Raw genomic sequence first — 22,079 nt, forward strand, 5'->3', positions numbered from 1 at the left:
TTAATATCCGCTTGTATGACCAGCTAGTATAGTCAGTGACATATCCTTTTGGTGCATTTTCTTCAGTGATTTACAGTGTAGGAACCAGCTACAAACGTACTCTGCTCAGAAGTCCCAGGTAGATGGGCGTGTCCATGTTGTTATGTAACTGTTATTTCTTGTATTACATGTAATGTGCCTGGTTCACCAGCAGATGGCAGTGGATATGGCAGAGAGATATTTAGATAGAATGGAACTTACCATTCCATTCCCCCCCTCTTGGGCAGAAGTGGGCTAGTCCTGCTTCCTTCCAAGGGAGGGGCTGCAGGAAGTGTTTAGTCATTCTTAGTTCATTCTAGTGTTGGAAGCAGACGAGTAAAGATGGAGCAGTGAGGGGAAGGCCCCCCTCCTGCAGCAGGAGTCTCTCCAGAGTGAAGCAGGTCAATGAGCACCATAACTCCTTACAGATTAAGAGACAGAGTATTACGAGGGGGTCAACAGCCAAAGGCACCCCACTCCAAAGGTACCAGAATTGCTGCAGAGTCCAGCTACCAGACTAAAGCCGAGTTTAGCACAGCAGAGAGAAAGTAGAATATTCGAGTTTGCCTACAAGTTATCCCAAAACCTGTTGGAGCTAATAGAAAGATCACTTCTTGTACGGATGCAAGTTGATTCAGGTAAAGCTGTTGAACTTTATAAAGTCTGGACTCGACTTATTCTCCACCTCCACCATTACTCTCCCCTTTATTGCTTCGGAGTCTAACTCTGGGGAGCACCGTGACACACACACAGAGACTATTAAGGCCTCACCACACCACTCGGAAATACCTATAAACCTGGGACACAATTGGCCCTGGGGGCACGCGCGTTGCAAATTGGCATCACGAACAGGATGTTCCTTTTGTGCCTTGTTGCCACTGAAGGCCTACAGTAACATAGTAACATCGTTAATAAGGTTGAAAAAGGACATCTGTCAATCCAGTTCAGCCTGTTATACTGCAAGTTGATCCAGAGGAAGGCAAAAATTGCAGACCCCCTAAAAAATGACTTTATTGGTGTTATTTTGGGCAAAACTGCATAAAAGAGTGCACGTCAGCACAAGAGGGGTTAATCGGCCATCTTAGCCATGTCTGGCGTATGTTGTTTTAACCAAGACAGCGCAGGAAAAGATGGATCTGCCCAGTCCAAGCACAGAAAGCAAAGACTCTGTCCACTGGGATCCTCCCCCCTTTCCAACCAGTTCCAGCCAGAGTGAGCTAGGCAAGATGGCACATCAGCTGCATCCCAACTGGGGTGAAATGATGTGGGGCAATGAGCCCAAGATAAAAGAAGCCATCGCTGACATCCAGGCTGCCGTGAGAAGCGAGCACCTGGAGGACAAGAAGTGTCCGCCGTACCAGCCAGTGCGGCTGAGGCGGCAGGAGTATCCACTCCGCCACCCGGAGTTGCGGTACCCCCCGCCTGACTGAACTCTGATGTCCCGGCCTACTTTGTGGCCCACGCCAAAGACAGCTGGGAATACAAGAAAGCAATTGAAGAATGGGTGATCCAGGTCCTTGACCATCCGTGGCAGGGCTATCCACAGATCGAGCGTTGCCTGGGGCCCATCATCTGGTTCTGCGTAGAGTGGGGAATCGGCTTCCTCGCTGATGATGAAACCAAAGAGAAGCTATTTGTAGGCCGCAGATCTGTCAAGTGGACCTACTTACCACAGGCCTGACACAGCCCCTATGTGAGAGATTGAGTGAAGTACACCCCCATGGGCTACGCAATGGGCCGCTTTGCTGCCGGGGTGACCCTGCTGTCCCAGCCCCTGGTTCCAGCGACGGCATCCAAGATCTTGCCGAAGGATTCAGGAAGATCGTCCGGGTACGCGGTCTACAAGAGACGGAAGAGGTCGTCCTACGTTTCCAAGAGAAGCTACAAAAGGTGGTTTTGATCCCGGGCCTGCCTCCACCACCTGTGTTCCGACCATCATGCCAACTGTCGTGTTGGAATAATGAACTACATGAACAGCACAAGGGGAAACAAACTATTACACAAAGTTATAGGGGTTGTGCAGGGGTATATATTGATGAACTATCCTGAGGATAGGTCATCTATATATATACCGCCAGCACAACCCCTTTAATTTAGCTAAGGTCAGTAATCCAAACGAGGTCTGAGGAGGTTGTAAGTAAATTTGTAACCACACAAACCAGAATTAGACAAACTAAAATAAAACTGTAGTACGATCTAATAATTTAACCTGCCATTGATGGTTTCCCGATTATATCACTCGGATGCTGGGTTATACATTTGTTGACTTAAAGTTAATCAAAAACCAAACTTTACCTATTATTTTGGATCTATCCCTCTTTCTGACATCACAACTTCTAGAACAATTGTACATACTAATTCAGTGTAATTGGGGAGCCTTAGAAATGTAAAGAAATATAATGCTCCCTGTCATAGTGGCCGGTTCCCTTCTATATAATTTCCCTGCCCAGTATAGAAGTCATGAACTTTATCTTCTATTTTCATAATTTATGATGATTTTTTAAATATGTTTATCCAAGATAATTATTTTCAGCCAAGGCAAATCTATAGGAAAGCAATTCATGTCAGGCGACGATAGTGATATTAGCTTAGATCAGCTGTCAGGAGGCTGGATCAATGAAAGCTATTATCTAATTGGAAGCTATAGATTATAGAATTTGTGCTGTTTGTTACACAATTAAAAAAGCTGCATTGTCTCGTTGTTTTATGGTCCCCCTGTGACAGCAGACCACAGTTTGACATGATGAACATCCATCAGATGAATTTTCACGAGCATGCACTGTGAAAAGCCATGTATAAGATGGAGGTTATCATAATTACATTGTTATTACTATATATTATAGCCCACTCTGCTGAAAGTTACACATTTGGCTCTGGTACAGATTCATTGATTGCAACCGTAGTTTTAAAGAGGTATTCCAAGATTTTTATATTGAAGGCCTATCCTGAGGATCAATATCTAATTGGCACAGGTCTGACATCCTGCACCCTCACAGATCAGGTTCTTCCAAGTAGCTCTGGTACCAGAACTACACAGCTCCGTCGACTGAGTAGTGGATGGAGCTGGTAACTGCAGCGCTGCTCCCTTTGACTTCAATGGAGGCAATGTTGCAGTAACCTTCTCTGGCCACTGCACAGCCAACGGAGCTGTGTAGTAGCACCAGAGCTACTCAGGAGCAGCTGATCGTCAGGATTGCAGTGATCAGGTCTTGATGGCTCTCCTGAGACTAGGCAGGGTTGTCTACTTTTCTGCAGTCTCTTCTAATTAGGCCTCATGCACACGACCGTTCCGTTTCTTTGTGGTCCGCAAATTGCGGATCCACAAAACACGCAAGCCGCCTGTGTGCCTTCCGCAATTTGCGGAACGGAACAGGCGGCCCATTGTAGAAATGCCTATTCTTGTCCGCAAAACGGACAAGAATAGGACATGTTATATTTTTTTTTGCGGGGCCACGGAACGGACTCCGTGTGCTGTCCGCATCTTTTGCGGCCCCATTGAAGTGAATGGGTCTGCACCCGAGCCGCAAAAACTGCGGCTCGGATGCGGACCAGAACAACGGTCGTGTGCATGAGGCCTTAGAAAGGTAATGCGTTAATCAAAGGCTGTTCTCATGCTGATTAGCTGTAATGCGTGGAAGAATCTGGAAGCAAGTGTTTAATTTCCCTGCAGCACCACAGCCAAGCAAATAAAGCATTACACAGCACTCATTGAAATTAATGGACCATGCATGGACATTCTGGGTCATTCGAAAGAATAAATGCTATTCGTAACTCCCCTTTGCTCTATCTAATAGATGAGGGCCATGAAAGAGGAATTCCCACAATTTAAGGTAGCCATACTACACCTTAGCTGTTGGATGAGCTAGGGAGGCTGTTCCCCATCGCGGCCTTCTATTGGCTGCTCCCCCTGTCACCGGATGTTTTGATCTCCGTCACGGGGAGATGCAGTGGTGGCCGTGCAGGGATCCAGAGCGATGCGGGTGTCGGGGAATGGGGTGATTGATTATTATTTATTCTATATCTGAATTGTCTGTTTCACCTTATACTTAATCACATTTAGTAAATATTTTTTATCACTTAGCCTGTTTAAACTTATTTATTCTCAAATAATGGAATTCCCGTTAAAACACTTGGCTTGACCGAATATGAAAGCTACTGCCAAACATTTCTGGTGGGGTCTTATCTCCAATGCTCATGATACCAAACGATTGGGCATATACAGGGGCGTAACAATCACGGTCGCAGAAGGTTCAGGCCCAGCGGGGGAAGGGGGCCATCTGCACTCACGTGTAATGGGAGTGCTCTGACGGGGCCCGGCATGAAGTACAGTGACAATGCCGGGCCCCTTCAGAGCGCTCTTCAAACATGAGGGGGCGCAGAGGCAAGGAGGAGGGGGGGGGGGGACACTCACCTGGCCCGGCAGTTCTTGTCACTGTCGGGCTGTTTGTTTTCAGAGTGAAGCAGGGAGACCTCTCCGTTCCCTGCTTTACTGTTTTTCAGAGCTCAGGTGCTCCCCCTACAGGCCGCACATCGCGCTGCTGGCTGTGGGAGGAGCGCTGAAGGCCCGGGAATCCAGCACAGCCAGCAGCGCGATGTGAGTGTGGGAGCGCGTCATCAGGGAAGAGGGTATGTGGTTTTTTCTTTTCCATAAAGCTGGAAAAAGGGGGCAACAACTAGAGTGAGGGGGCACAAAAGAGCTTAACCACTGTGAGGGGCACATATCTGGCATAACTGCTGTGAGGGGGCACATATCTGGCATAACCACTGTGAGGGTGCACATATTTGGGCATAACTACTGTGAGGGGGAACATATCTGGGCATAACTACAGTGAGGGGACACAAAAGTATGCATAACTACTGTGAAGGGACCACAAGGTGGGCTTAATTACTGTGAGGGGCCACAAGGTGGGCATTAATACTGTTAGGGGCCACAATGTGGGCATTAGTACTGTGTAGTATCACTTAGGGGAAATGTCCTAGATTACACTGCTATACATTGGCATGGCTCAGTCTTACAGGCCAGCACCGCGCCCCCTGCTGGTGATTTCACAGGTACAGTCACCATCCCTTCCTTATGTGATTATTTTTTTTTTCTCTATCACCACAGGGACCTTGTTCTGGATCCAGCGGACATCACGCCGACGTCAGCGACACCCTGGATGAGGTAGGACCAGATTTTATTAGGACTGGGTGAGTGTAGCCATGCATTGGGCTTAGGGCTCTTTAACACGAGCGGATCCTGTGCGGATAATCCATTGCGTGAAAGCGAGCCAAGCCCCGTTTAGCAGAGACACGGAGACAGCAGAGACACGGAGCATTAACATGATTGATAATGCTCTTTGCCTCTCTGTGACCTTTTTACTACAAAATCACGGTGACAACTTTATCTCACTGTGATTTTGTAGTAAAAAGATCACAGAGAGGCAAAGAGCATTATAAATCATGTTAATGCTCCGTGTCTCTGCTGTCCGGAACGGGGCTTTGCACTCTTTCACGCAGCGGATTACCCACACGGCATCCGCTCATGTGAAAGAGCCCTTAGTGTAAAGAAAATTCTGCCTCTTTGTAAAAATGGGGGGGGGGGGGGGGGTCCAAAGTTTGCACTGGGGCCCATAACACTTTAGTTACGCCACTGGGTATGTTGAAATATAGTATGTCCAATTATTCTTTCCTTCATCATCTGCTGTCATAGGAGAGTTGAGGCACCTTCATACGCATTAGATGGTTGACTGGACCCATTGAATTTGGTGACTTCAGCCAATGTTCATCTACTGTGTATGGTCACCTTAAAGGTCACTGAGTTTTGAGAAAACGTATGATATGTCATAGCTTTTGATGAATGGGTGTCTGAGCTCTAAGACCCTCACTGATCACTAGAACGAGGAGAGAGAAGCATGCATATATTATGCTCTCTCTCCTCCCTGCAGGAGAGGAAGCAAGATGGAAGAGAGAGCAAGTGCTTCTCTCTCCTCATTCTAGAGGTCAGTGGAGTCTCAGCACTCAAAACTTTTGACATGTATTTATGACATGTGAAATTTTTCTCAAATGTCAAATACCCTTTGAAGAGGTAATGCTAGACCTAGATATTGATGACCTATCCTCAGCAGTGGCGTCTCTAGCTTTCAAATTTTGGGGGGGGGGGGGGGCACACTGGGGGCCAGGACAAAAGTAGGGGGGGGGGGGCTATAACAACGATACATTTACACAAGTATGCTTAGAAATGCTGCGATACTTTACCCAAAACCTAAAACCACCAGCAAAGTCCTGCTGTCTGTGGTTTAAAAAAAATATATAATCACTCAGATTTCAACATGTGCTAGTTGCCTGTGGATGACACTTTGATAGGGAGGGGGATCTGTGGATGACACTGCTATGGGGGGGATCTGTGGATGACAAATACCGTATATATCATCTTATGCTATATGTGTCATGCACAGATCCACCCCATGACAGTGTCATCTCCATTTCCCCCTCCATAACAGTGTCATCCACAGATCTCCCTCCCTATAAGTGTCATCCACAGATCTCCCTTCCTATAACAGTGTCATCCACAGATCTCCCTCCCTATAACAGTGTCATCCACAGATCTCCCTCCCCGCCTCTCACAGGAGTGTACATTTGACATTTCTAAACTGTAATCCATATCCTGCAGTAACTTTAACTTTAAATCAGGATTCAGCGGCCGCTCATCTCTACTAGTACCTTAACCTTACACCACTCGGCTAGCTTCGGTAACAGGGCCAGGCTACAGCCTACAGGCACTGCCTGTTAGTTGTTACCGAGCGAGCGCTGATTTCTGCAGGTCAGAGGATACGGATTACAGTTTAGAAGAAATGTACACTCCTGTGAGCGGTCCAGACCAGTGGCGGATCCAGAGCCTGGTCTCGGGAGGGGCACTTCCAGATTATTTTCTGTCCGCTGCCACAAAACAATGGTGCTTATACAGTAGAACAGACTCCACAGTGTAGAGGTATACTGTATATTGTGTGGCACAGTGTAGAGGTATACTGTATATTGTGTGGCACAGTGTAGAGGTATACTGTTCATTGTGTGGCACAGTGTAGAGGTATACTGTTCATTGTGTGGCACAGTGTAGAGGTATACTGTACATTGTGGGGCACAGTGTAGAGGTATACTGTACATTGTGTGCCACAGTGCAGAGGTATACTGTACATTGTGTGGCACAGTGTAGAGGTATACTGTACATTGTGTGGCACAGTGTAGAGGTATACTGTACATTGTGTGGCACAGTGTAATGGTATACTGTACATTGTGTGGCACAGTGTAGAGGTATACTGTACATTGTGTGGCACAGTGTAGAGGTATACTGTATATTGTGTGGCACAGTGTAGCTGTATACTGTACATTGTGTGGCACAGTGTAGCGGTATACTGTACATTGTGTGGCACAGTGTAGAGGTATACTGTACATTGTGTGGCACAGTGTAGCGGTATACTGTACATTGTGTGGCACAGTGTAGAGGTATACTGTACATTGTGTGGCACAGTGTAGAGGTATACTGTATATTGTGTGGCACAGTGTAGAGGTATACTGTACATTGTGTGGCACAGTGTAGCGGTATACTGTACATTGTGTGGCACAGTGTAGAGGTATACTGTACATTGTGTGGCACAGTGTAGGCTATATGTGTATAACATAAACATATTTCACATGAAAACTTACAATTACTTGGCTTGGCCCTTGGGGATCTCGGACATCACTTCAACACTTTGGCCGGGGGCTCGGCAGAGCTGATGTTGTGTTTTATCCTAATGAGAAAGATTTCATAATAAGGATTTGGAGAAGGGGCAGAGGGATAGCAGAGCAGGGAGAGGCTGGTGCTGCTAATAGGGGTCATACCATGGGGAAGTAATAAAGCCCACCATAATGCCCCCCCAGTAGAAATAATTATCTTTATAATGTGACAGTGCAAAAAATACCCCCTTGTAATGCCCCCAGTTGAGCTAATGTCCCCCATAATGTGCCAGTAAAAAATACCTCTATATAGTGCCCCCAGTAAATGCCCCTATAGTGCTCCTCTCCCCCCTTCCTCCTAGTGCCCCCCATAATGTACCAGTATAAAATGCCCCATATATCGTGCCCCAGTAGATGCCCTCAGTGTCCCTCATAATTTGCAAGTATAAAATACCCCTTCTTAGTGCCCCCCGTAGATGACTCCATAGTACTCCTCTCCGCCCTTCCCCATAGTACCCACCATAATGTGTCCCAGTATAAAATGCTACTGTACAGAGCCCCCATATAAAATAGCCCTTCTTTGTGGCCTCAGTAGATGCCCCTATAGTGCCCACCAATAATGTGCCAGTAATAAGTGCCCTCAATAACATGCCAGTAATAAGGGCCCCCAATAACGTGCCAGTAATAAGTGCCCCAAAAACGTGCCAGTAATAAGTGCCCCCAATAACGTGCCAGTAATAAGTGCCCCCCATCACGTGCCAGTAACAAGAGCCCCCCATCACGTGCCAGTAACAAGAGCCCCCCATCACGTGCCAGTAACAAGAGCCCCCCAATGTGCTAGTAATAAGAGCCCAGCCCCCCATCACGTGCAAGTAATAAGAGCCCCCCAATGTTCCAGTAACAAGAGCCCCCCATCATGTGCCAGTAATAAGCCCCCCATCATGTGCCAGTAGTAAGCCCCTCATCATGTGCCAGTAATAAGCCCCCCATCATGTGCCAGTAATAAGCCCCCATCATGTGCCAGTAATAAGCCCCCCATCATGTGCTAGTAATAAGCCCCCCATCATGTGCCAGTAATAAGCCCCCCATCATGTGCCAGTAATAAGCCCCAATCACGTGCCAGTAATAAGCCCCCCATCATGTGCCAGTAATAACCCCCCATCATGTGCCAGTAATAAGCCCCCCATCATGTGCCAGTAATAAGCCCCCCATCACGTGCCAGTTATAAGCCCCCATCATGTGCCAGTAATAAGCCCCCCATCATGTGCCAGTAATAAGCCCCCCATCATGTGCCAGTAATAAGCCCCCATCACGTGCCAGTAATAAGCCCCCCATCACGTGCCAGTAATAAGCCCCCCATCATGTGCCAGTAATAAGCCCCCCATCATGTGGCAGTATTGTAATAAGCCCCCATCATGTGCCAGTAATAAGCCCCCCATCATGTGCCAGTAATAAGCCCCCCCATTATGTGCCAGTATTGTAATAAGCCCCCCATCATGTGCCAGTAATAAGAGCCCCATCATGTGCCAGTAATAAGCCCCCCAATGTGCCAGTAATAAGCCCCCCCAATGTGTCAGTAACAAGAGCCCCCCTAATGTGTCTGTAAAACTATTGTAAAAAAATGTGCCAGTAATAAGTCCTCCATCATGTGCCAGTATTGTAATAAGCCCCCCATCATGTGCCAGTAATAAGCCCCCCATCATGTGCCAGTAATAAGCCCCCCATCATGTGCCAGTAATAAGCCCCCCATCATGTGCCAGTAATAAGCCCCCCATCATGTGCCAGTATTGTAATAAGTCCCCCATCGTGTGCCAGTAATAAGCCCCCCCATCATGTGCCAGTAATAAGCCCCCCCCAATGTGCCAGTAATAAGCCCCCCCAATGTGCCAGTAACAAGAGTCCCCCTAATGTGCCTGTAAAACTATTGTAAAAAACAAACAAAAAACACTTATACTTACCTCCAAGTCAGCGATGCGATAACAGGGGTGTAGCAAAAGGGGTGCAGAAGTAGAAGATGCTCCCAGGCCCTGGAGACCTCTCTGTCAGGTAAGAAGACACCAGTATTATACATGGCACATGGTAGGTGGGTGCCTAGGAGCTTGTTCCCTGGAGTGTTTTGTTCAGACTGTCAGGTTCGGAGTGATGTGAACAGGGAAGAGCACATTAAAAGATTAATTAATATCTAGTTGAGTTCATCAGTGCGTTGCTTAGAGGAACAACAAGCATTAAAGACAATGTCGCCTCTGAAGGCCCCACTGCTATTCCTGAAGTTTCCCCAGACTCCTCCTCTCTGACTTCCCAGCAGAGCTCCTTAATTACGTTCCCAGTGGAACCTTCTAAAAGATCATTAAAGGTGCAAAATAAACAAGAGTCGTGCAACAAGTAATACGCCATAAACACATAGCAAGTAACTATGGATGATGAAAGAGGTTTTTCTTCTCGTAGATATCAGGAACCACCTGAGGGTGACACAACTGCTTCACTATACAGGCTGGATATCTAAATACATAATTCTTTCATTATGTGTATGGTAATTCTTAGCCTAATTATGACAGAGACCTAAGGACAGTATAAGTAAGGAGGGTTAAAATGTCCACGCCACATCTAGATTGACATCTAGAAGTGATGGTCACTTGCTGGTGTTGTTGACCCCTCTGTACATTGAGACACATTTATGAATACATACAGACATAACGTATGTGTGAATGGCACCAAAGATTGGAGGGGTGGCACAGTACAGATACTGGCACACATGCAACGATGTACCTTCAATGGAGGCAGACCATGCAACTGCTATGGAGTCCGTGGGTGGGGGGCCTAGTTGTCATCTCCTTATTCTGTTCCCACCATGAAAACTATGCATTTATATGTAACTGCCACTCAGTGCAAAGACATTTTTACAGCTTCCATTGCAGTCAGTGGTAACTGTATAAATTCCTATGCACTGAGCTCCCCCTAGTGGTGACATCAGGCACCGTGCGAGAAGCAGCAGACATGAGGAGATTGGGGATATTTATCAATGTATTTATGCCACTTGTCTGGTGTAAATAAATTGAGAAATTTTGTGTTCAGAATGAGCTCCATATTGAAGTCAGAGAAAGTGGGCGACTCACTTTGGATTGCAATTTGTTTCTTCTTTAATTAAATATTTTTTTTTAAATTGGAAGTGTGTCAAAAATTTGGGGGGTCACGCTTTGTGTTCCGCATTGCCTCAGCATGTTTGATGTAAGCATACTGGGAAACTTGGTGGGCTGGTGGGCCATACACATTTTTCTATGAGGTCCTATGAGATCTGTGTACACCCCTGCACACATTTATCTCGATATCTTTCACAATTTATGCTTAAAGAGCACTGATGAGCAGGATCAACCCTATTAAACCAGACGTACTGCTCCTGCTGATTAAAATGATACTTGTCTTCAAAAAAATCTTTTATCTTCATACAAACGAGGGGTGTGGCCAGCACTGGAAAGCTGAGGAGCTGCTGAAGATCTTATTTGTATAAAAAGTAAAGACAACCCCATTTGGAGGTGACTTTGGAGCCCATCCTTTGCCATAAGGGTTTATTTCTTATGGGATGATTTTCCAGTAATCTATTTTATCTGATTGATTCTGTGTCCCATAATATCAAAGATTACGATGTAATTAAAAGTGAATGTCTCGATGAATGAAGGATGGGCCCAAAGAACCCCAGACTTGAATGTTCTGCACCCATCCCCATTCAATGGATTGAATGCCAGGCCTAACCTATGGACATGTGAAACAGACCCATTTTTCAGACACTGGTCAAGCGCTTGTAAAAATACTTCTAAACTGGTTCCACCCCTGGGTATTAGGGAGAGTTGGTAACTATGTTTTCTCCCATACCATCAAAAAGGTAAAAAAAACATGAGATTTCGGAGAGTAGCTACCACCTAAGACAAGGGAACTTCAATCTTCATTTTTCTTGCTAACGAAGACTCATAGATTGATAATGACACACAATTAATTTTCAGTCCATAGAAGATTCTCAGCACAGCTCCCTAATGCTCTTGGGTGTCATGGTGCATCGGAGGAGCCGATGCATTTGAGAGGCTGGTGCTCAGATGATGAAACTTTCAGGCGAGATTACATATATTTAAAAGCATCTAATGAGATTGTGCGTTCCCCGGAGTCGACGGTTAACCCTTTTTGCCATCATAGAGTGAATGCTCTTACCTCAGTTGTGCTTTTCTAATGAGATTGTATACATGTTTAGAACTTGATCGCCACATACAAGATAGAAGAGAGTAACCAAAGATGGTAAGTCGACAATGTATGACTTATTAAATTAGGGTTGTCATTATGCACTTTATTTAATGAACACGTGTACGTAATAGAGTCTTGTAGGATACTGGGTGTTATCTATTCTATTAAATACTTGCTAAATCCAGGGTGAGCAGCTCTGGTCATATAAATTATGCATTGCGCTTATGAATACATTAGTTAGTGCAGGACCTTCGCTTTTATTTGTTTTCACTTGTGCGTATTATACTCATTTTCCCCGCAGTATGAATAAATACATTAATGCTAGAAGATTAGAATTGGGGCTGTGACTATAATATTAAAGGAGTTGTCCAGGATTCTTTTTTTATTTTATTCTACCACCCCCCTAGTGCTACCTGTAGAGAGATCTATACCTACCTACCTGCTTCATGCCGTTCCAGCTCTGTGTCCACTGCACTTCCGGTCCCCGCCTGCCAACTTCCGCATGGAGAGAGTCAAGTGCGTCGCTGCAGCCAATGACTGACCTGACGTGTCCCAAGGGGCGCGTCACTGCTGCCGCTCGTGGACACACCACCACTGAGACCGGTCATTGGCTGCAGCGGCCCGCTTGACTCTGTCTGTGTAGAAGTTGACAGGCAGGGACTGGAAGTGCAGTGAAGACAATGGCAGGGGGCAGGTAAGTATGGATTTTTCCACAGGTATCGCTAGGCAGGAGGATAAAAAAAGAAAATCTTGGACAACCCCTTTTAAAGGGGTTTTCTGGTTTGCAGCACAATCCTTTAGAACAATCCTTTATGAAGGTCGCTGTAATTTTGTAATGCATTTATTTTACCTTTTATTGCTCCTATCTCCCTTTCTGGGCTGTGGTCACATGACCATGTCCATGCAGCTCTTTCTTATCTCCTGTGATGTTATGTCCATGGGCGGAGCAGTGATAGGGGAGTGTCTATGTAACAGTGTTTTCTGTAGCTGGTCTCCCTAAGACCAGCCATTGTTTTGTTTTAGTTGGGTGGGAGGAGCTGTAAACTAGCTGGATGTTATTAGGGGAAGTGATAGAGGAGTGTCTATGTAAATAGTTGGGTGGGAGGAGCTATGAACTAGGTGGGCGTTGTTAGGGGCGGTGCTGGAGCTGTGGCAGAGGAAGGAGAAGTGCATCATGGGTTTGGTTGGATTCAGCAAAAGGAAGTGCTACATAAAGGATGGAAACTAACCATAGTGATTGGTTTACATGGTGAAAACAAGTCAAAAGAGTAAAAAATGAGCATATCTGTTAAAATCCATAGTAATCCCAGAAAATCCCAAAGATCCTACAGGTGTACAAGAAACACGTTTACTATTGGTGACATTTTGCTCTACCCTAAAACATGATTGAAATTGAGGACTATGCTGCTGGTTTATCTATTATTTGTGGTGATTCCCAAATCTGAAACCTGCACTTGAGGGTTTCGGTGTCTTGTTGCTGTGCCCCTTTGTTTGTTGCTTTGTGCATTTTGTAATTGTTGACTTGTTGGAGCCGTATGGCTTGCATTTGTCTTCTGCTTTGTGTCTGACTCGCCCAATTACCTCTGTACTGCATTTCTGATTATGACTCCTGAACCGTTTTGACTTTCAGCCATTCAGCTGTCATGTTTGGAGTCTTAGGCCTCCTTCACACTTCAGTGTTTGGTCAGTGATTTCCATCAGTGATTTGTGAGGCCAAAACCAGGTGCAGATCTTTTCTGTGGAAGCTTCACTTCTGGTTTTGGCTCACAAATCACTAATGGAAATCACTGACCAAACAATGACGTGTGAACACGGCCTTACTCTGACATTGTCCAATCCCTGCCCCTGGACAATGCTGTAAGGTAAGAGAGCACCACCCACCTTAGCGAGAGGTGCTGCTCCCCCTGCAGTAGAAAGCCAGCTGCCAGGACAGTGTGGACCCTTGTAGAAGATATGAGCAATGCTGCTAGGTGGAGCCAGTACACTGATATTAGTGGATGTTGCACTTTGCCGGGAGAGGAAGAGCACAATGAAGAGGGTGCTGGCCCCTGTGTGATGAGTGTTTATGCTAGTCATCACTCAGGCCTAACTATTAGCATTGGTTCAGAATTCAGTTAGTGCAGCACAAGCTACAACGTGTGCATGCACCCCCCTCTTCGCTGCTGGGGGTGTGAGCCAAGAACATAGGCCTGCTGCAGCATCTTTTGCAACACGAGGACAGCAGCTTGTTTGCTGCAAAGAATTTATGTGCCCCCTCCTGACTTTCCACCTCATCCAAGGAATCCATAAGGTGCTCCGCACCCAACATTCTCCCATGCACTTTACAAAGTTTCAAGATTTTACATTGTACCATCCCTGCTGGTGTCTTTCTTTTAACTATTGCTTGCTATTGCCTGCATCATCATTTCAGCTTGAAATTCCATGCCTAGCTGTATCTGCTAGTCCCAAAACTGGCAACTTGGAGATCTGATCATGAGAGCTTTAAGGTATAAGAAAGAAGAAGTTCCTTTAATGCTACTCCTTTATTTAGCGTGTACAGTACCCAAAACCAGGGTATTTGCCAATTGTTCTTGGTTTAATCTGTTCATGCTTTGTATTATGCTTGGTATGTAATCCCAAAGCTGCCTATAGGTGGCACTGTTCAGTTAATTACGCCTTGACTCAGCAGAGGAAATTAGCTTTCCCCTTTGAGGGAGGAGCTTTCTAGTCAGGACTGCATCAGTCACTGCAAAATTTAGCTCTGCCTGCCATTCAGGCCAGATGCTAGATTGGTTCCAGGAGAATTGTCTTTCCAGTTAAAGGAGAACATATCCCCTTCTTCCCCAACTCACCCCCACTGACATTTCATGCTCTGATGCGCTCCCTTGCCTTGTGCTGAATCGCTCAAAGCAAGGGCTTTTTAGTTTATATTTTTATACTACTAGGCAGAGGCTTCCAGCTAGCAGTGTTCCCGGTGACGTCACCGGCACTGATGGGTGGACTTTAGTGCTGCCCTAGCCGTTTTACAGGATCTTCAGAAAAAGCTCTTGCCCTGCGTGATTCAGCACAGAGCAAGGGAAAGGATAGGAGCATTTCTCATGTTAGAGGGGCTGAGTGGGGGAAGAAGGGGATATGTCTGGGTTCAGCTCTGAACCCGGACAACCCCTTTAAGAGGCCAAACCCTAGGGAAGCTGGATAAGACTGTCCAGGATCACAAGTGGTCACGCGCGTACCTGCAAAGTATTTGCTGTTTATAGTCTATAGAGACTTTGCTGATTGTGGTGGGATTAACAGTTAATGGCACCGTTCACACTCATATAACGGTTTGGATGACCGTTTGACGATCTGTATCCCTCAGTCCGGAAATTACAGAGCTGATTGTGATACTTTTTCCATGTGGATAGTTTGTAGTCTAGAATGTCTACCACATTTTCAAGAATTTTGCACAACTGTGATCATCTCATAAAAGTTGCAAAGTGTTTAGAAGAAGCTCAGGGATTAATACTCCTATTATCTACAACTCCCATTCCGCACTTTAGTATAGCAGATAATGGCCAATGGGATAGAGAAGGCGCTCATAGGGTAAGTAAATTCAACAAAACGAATTTCTAATAAAATAAATGGTTTGCTCACCTATTGCGGTTGCATCAATTGGATGCAACTGCAATGGAGATCGAGTGTAGATAAGAGATGGTTGGTGCAGCCAAGATTAGTCCTAACACCTTGGGCAGGAGCCACCCTGCCACTAGGGCAGGGGTCTGCAACCTTTAAGACATAAAGAGCCACTTGGACCCGTTTCCGAAGGAAAAAAAAAAACTGGGAGCCGCAAAACCATTGCGACATTTAAAACAAATATAACACTGCATATATTGTTTCTTACCTTAATGCTATATACAGGATCGTGCAGTCAGCTGTCAATCTGAAGAAAAAAAGGACTTTTTCACTTAACAATGTAAAATATATTTTTGCAAATTAATAGCTAATTAAAATATTTAATTTACCTTTACCAGACCACCCCCAATCATGTGCCAGTAATACCAAACCCCCCCAATCATGTGCCAGTAATACCAGACCCCCCTCCAATCATGTGCCAGTAATACCAGACCCCCCTCCAATCATGTGCCAGTAATACCAAACCCCCCTCCAATCATGTGCCAGTAATACCAGACCCCCCTCCAATCATGTGCCAGTAATACCAGACCACCCTCCAATCATGTGCCAGTAATACTAGACCCCCCCAATCATGTGCCAGTAGTAATACCAGACCCCCCCAATCATGTGCCATTAGTAATACCAGACCCCCCCAATCATGTGCCAGTAGTAATACCAGACCCCCCCCCCCCCAATCATGTGCCAGTAATTCCAGGGGCCCCCCCCAAATTCCCCAATCATGTGCCAGTATAATACCATTATGTGCCAGACTGGCAGTTAAAAAAATAAATAATTAACACTTATACTTACCTCTTTGGAGCGATGCGATGCAGGCCTCTTCCGGCGCTGTACGGCTCAGGTGGCGCGATGAAGTCATCGCGCCGCCTACGCCGGCCTCTGATAGGCTGCCGGCCTAGTAGTGCCGGCAGCCTATCAGAGGAACAGGAAAGGGACACACCTCCCTGCCCTGCTCATCCGCACAGCCTTCTGTTTGTATCGCTGTCCTGAGGACGGCGATGCAAACAGATCACTATGGAGATGAGCGCTTTGCTTCCACAATGGAAGCGCTCATCTCAGTGCCTGCCCAGCCACTGCCGCACAGTGCCTGCCCCGCCGCCGCCGCACACACACACTGCTCATGCCGCACACACACTGCTCATGCCCATGCCAGAGCCGCGGCAAAGGTTCAAAAGAGCCGCATGCGGCTCCAGAGCCGCGGGTTGCTGACCACTGCACTAGGGTAATGGAAATGAAGAGAAGTACGCTGAACCTTAAGTGGAGCGTGTGGACTGCTGGGGGGCGCACGAAACAACCGATCAAAGACAGTGTTTTAGTTTCAGCAATGTTCCATTTATTCGTAAGACAACGCATTTCGGGGTGCTAAAGTCCCCTTTATCAAGCCTGTCTCCGCGTCCAAAGTACTTTGGACGCGGAGACAGACTTGATAAAGGGGACTTTAGCACCCCGAAACGCGTTGTCTTACGAATAAATGGAACATTGCTGAAACTAAAACACTGTCTTTGATCGGTTGTTTCGTGCGCCCCCCAGCAGTCCACACGCTCCACTTAAGGTTCAGCGTACTTCTCTGCACTTTAGTATAGAGAGACGTTTGTTTTTTAAAACTGGCCTTGTTACTGACTCCAGCACCTTACACCGGCCACTGCACCTACATCTGTTGCCTTGCACCCGTATAATGCTCATAACACCAAGAGCATACCAGAAGCCCCAAGGTAAGAAAGAGTGTGTCCTCCTTTCACTGCCCTGGCCCTAGGAAGCATCAGTGTGTGGATTGTCACTATGAATCATTACTGCAGTCAGAGCCATTACCACTCCTATCTTCTGCTCCTCTGGGCTTTGCGCACAGGTTGTGGTCAAGAAGGTGCACATTCTCTACATGCACAACACCAAGGTAACACATTCAAACCTGAGAAGGTCTTTCAGGAAGACTAGGGTTCCTGGTAGGTAAAACATCACTTTAATTCCGACAGTCAAGTTTATATTTCTTTGCAGTGTGATCTCCAGCTAAAGGGTTAAGCCTGTCTTTGACAGCAAATTCTTTGAATAATGTGTGACTTGTTCTCTTATGCACTCATACATGAGGATCCTATTCCACTTCGGTGCACAGGCCCCATCTGCATGTCCCTATCTGATGACTTGTGTCAGCATCCCTCCGTCACACAGCATCTTGCAGCGTACACGTCCATTTAGGATGTTTATACTTGTCACCCAATCACGTTAATGTCATTTTATGCCTGGTAATGCTGTGTATCAGTGGAGTGTGGAAGCCGAGTATTTGTGGGATTTTTTATTAACCCAGCAGGTCATATGTTTGGAGGCTCTAAGCCAATGCAGGAGCTGTGATGTAAAGGCTTGAAGGGGTTTTCCAGGGAGAATTTTTTTTTCTTAAATGGGCCATTCAATGGTAAAAGTTAAAAAAGAAGCATTACTCACCTCCACCGATCCCACGCTACTGCCATTCCCTGCTGCTTTCCACTTCCTGTTCTGACTTGACATGCAGGAAATGCCTGTTGAGTGGACCTTTCTTGGCATTTTTTGCATTTTGACAAAGGGGAAAAAAATTCTCCCTGGAAAATAATGACACATTACCTACACAGACGGGGCAACCATAGTGAACCAGTATCAGAAATGAAAGGGGTTGTCTGACTATTGAAACCAAGTTAAAATCATAATAAAAATCCTGTGGCCTGTCCAGAGTTTTTCCCTGCACAATGGCGCTGTATTCTGAACTGCACTGCCCCACATGGCTGGAGGCCGGAAGTGCTGATATGCAGGGACAAGTTTTCAAAAAAATCTGCTAGGCATCATTGGAGGTTCTGGGTTTCTCGTCTTGCAGTGTTCTCTGTGCAGAAAGAAGGAAAGCTGTATAGCATAATTGCCTCAACAAACAGCTCCTTATGGGTGGTTTCAAACATAGGAGGTGTCAGGAAGAAGGTGTTGACTAAGTGTGCATAATTGTTATCTAAGTGCTCCTCTGGTCTTCACCCTTTAAGCCCCATACAGGGTTCTAGACAACACTGCAGGGGAACCAACTGATGGGAAGTCAGAATTGAATATAGGGCAACTTCAGAGGAACTAGCAAACTAGAATACCTGTTGTTCAGGCATCCTCCCACAGGAACAACTGCCTTAAAGAGGTTGTGCAAAAATGAAGAGAGTTGGCAACACCAAACTGCCCCATTTTACCAGGCCTGAAAAGGGAAGATTACTTATCTGCTTCCCAGCGCTGGCTCCCCGCTCCTACTTCTCCAGGCCTGTGATGCTCCGCTGGGCTCCCTCGCTGTAAACATCTGGTTTGACATTGCCACAGCAAATCATTGGCCGCGGCTGTGACCGGATCCCCTTGCGTCATCTGGCCGTTTGTCATAACATAAGAGGAGCTGGTCACCGCCGCGGCCATTGATTGGCTGTCAAACTGGATGTTTACATTGAGGGAGTCCAGCAAAGCATTGCAGGCTGGGAGGAGATAGAGTAGGAAGACAGCGGTAAGCAGGTCGGGTAAAATGGGGGAGAGTTTGTGAAAATGCTTGCACAACCCCTTTAAATAACTTTGGTAGGCTAGCCATTGGCTGAGCAAAAAAGCAAGTGCACGTGATGGCCCTTTAAATGCCAGAGGGAGAGCACACGTTTGCGCTAGGTGCATACTGCAGTCACGGCCAACGTGGAATGGACAGAGCAGCTCTACTTTGGCACAGAACTGGCCCGGTATGATAATTAGGTTTACACTAGATTCTTCAAGTGCAAATTTTTCATTGTATTTATGCATTTTTTCAATTTTTGGCATTTATTTCTACAAAACACAGCATATTCTAAAACTGTTGCAAAAATGGTAAAAAGAAAATGCCATAAAAAAAGACTATGGGGAGGGGGGATGTTTGAAGTCAATTTTTCTTAAGTCAGTTGCTGTAATTTGCCCCAAATTTATCAGACGATAAACGTTGTTTCCTAATTGTCGCATATCTTCAAAAATAAGACCTTTTTCTAGAGGTGTTACTCCAGTTTTTACACCACCTTCCTTCTGCAGTACTGTAAGCTTGTGACATACTTTTGTAACTTTTTAAAGAGTCTCATTTGATAAATCTGGGCTACAAAATACTAGCCTTGCCCATACACTTTTCAAAAAATGTAGACGGTAGCGTAAAATCCCAAAAAGTGGCAATTTTTGGTGCAAGATTTGCAACTTTTTCGCACCAAGGGAGTGCTATGAGTGATGGAGGCCCATATCTCAGCTTCCTGGACTCTTATGAGTGTAACATGGAGGGTTGTTTTCTAGTAGACTACACACCAAAATTGTAGTCCTCCGATCCACTTTTTCGTGCTCATTTCCCCTCCTACTTTCCAGGAGCGAGTAGTATTATTTACACTACCCGCAAACGAGTTAAAATGATTTGAAGAAACAAATCTGCAACATATAAATGAATTAGCATGTAAATGAGGACACTTGCCATACACAGTTTAATATAGCCTGCAGCTGTAAATAATTCTAGGAACGGGATCAGAATAAAAACAAACTACGCAGTTTTTGTTCTTGTCGCTGCCGTCGTTCCTCAGCTGTGTTTGCAAGAAGCCTCCTGTATCGGTGAAGAAATTCACAGATGTAAATCCCGTTAAGAAGTGCGCTTCTTACAGCTCAGTCTTTTCCTTTTTAATCTGATTTTGGTTTGCGAAAGTTTTAGCAAACGCATTGATTTGTCCCTGCAGTGTCCTTTTTTCCTAATTACCTTTCTCAAGACTCGGAGCGGAGCTGTAACATATACAAGGGCTACAAATAAGCGCCAGTGGTTGACAAATATAACAAAATCCAAGGATAGTAATATTGGATTGTGAATTAATAAGGGTAGGAAAATGTTATGAGTTGAGCGAATCGATTCTAAAATTTGGAAATTGGGCTAAAATTTTGACAACATTTCTGATTCAAATTTGTGTGATTCAATTCAGGAGAAGAAGAGAGAGAAGAAAAATATATATGTATAGAGAGAGAGACTTTTTGAGGCAATCATATCACTTGCAGTCTGGGTAGACATTGTTTGGAAGAGCATGAGGGTTCGACTGAATTGGATGCAATTTGCTCATCTCTAGAAAATATTATATGTGATCTTATTGTACGGTTTCTTTCATTTTTGCATTGCAGAAGGCAGTTTGTGGCGTTGGGGCATGTGGTGACCATGCACTTAGGTGATGACGGCCTTAGACATCATGAGGGATTGGCTGGAGCTAACTACTTGACAGTTTGGCCATGCATAGGTGAGGAGCTTGGTGAGACCCATCTAGATGGAACATAGGTTATAAAAGGCTGTATTTTTCCTCTTCGGGTGAGCTAAAGGTGAAGGTGAATTCAGATGGCCAGATAATTGGGCAGATTATCGGGAATGAACCTTCCTGCAAACACTTGTTCCTGACCATCAGCCGATCACCTGATGAACAAGTGAAACGCTCGTTCATCGGGTGATCCTGTTGTTCGTGCAGGCACCTAAATTATAGTTTCTGGGCAGCAGATCATGTGGTCTAAACATCGATCTGCTGCCCAGAAACAATGCAGCTGTATGAGGACGAGTGATTGCAATAGCGACTGCTCATCCTACTAACGCTTCACCTCCACTTAATAAGCCCTTCCTTCCCGACAATCTGCTGCTCATCTGCATGTCTAAATCCACCTTGTGAGACTAGCCATCAGTCTGGGAAGCTCTGGTAAGGTCATGCCTCGGGTTTCGACTGTTGGCTTAGATGAAAGTGGAGGAAGTGCCAGCCTTAGAACTGCTTAGCTCCAAGACAGGACACTGCCACAGCCGGTAGGGAACAGTGTTACTTGGGAAACGTTTGAAGTATATGAGTCCTACTGCGTGAAGAGCGATTGAGGACTAGGGATAAGCGAATCGACTTCGGATATGTGAAGGATATGTGCAATACAGCTCCAGGACTACTGTGCATGCCCTGGAACTGTACTGCATCTAATGAGGGAGCTGTGTGGAACAGCTCCAAGGCTACTGCACATGCCCTGGAGCAGTTCTTCACAGACTGCAGAAGCTGATGAGAGGTGGCCAGGACAGGAACTGGTTTGCATGCATGCCTATGTGCGCTCTTTCAATCCTGAAGATGCAGGAACTCTTACCTGAATTGTCCAATCGCAGACACCACTGCTAGACTGCAGCGGTGGTCCTTTCCCCTGACAACTAACAATCTAAAAAAGGGTGGAAGATGAAGTCAAAAAGAAGGAAGGAGCCACTGTTGATGACACATCCAAATTAGTAAGTGGCAAATAGTAATGTTTTCTGCTTACTAGGACCGATTTATTAAGGCATGATGCCCCCTTTAACATTAAACACCAGCCCTAGTAATTGCTGACCCTAGAAAGACCATAAAAAGTGGTGAATCTATTGTCCGAGGTTGGAATGATCATTAATAGGGTTGTCTTTGTAAGACCCTTAAGCTTATCTTACACGGGTAGATAATCGTTCAGTTCATCGCTAACAAGCGTTTGTAGGAACGCTCGTT

The sequence above is a fragment of the Bufo bufo genome, chromosome 7, assembly GCF_905171765.1.
Source record: "Bufo bufo chromosome 7, aBufBuf1.1, whole genome shotgun sequence".
Lineage (NCBI taxonomy): Eukaryota > Metazoa > Chordata > Amphibia > Anura > Bufonidae > Bufo > Bufo bufo.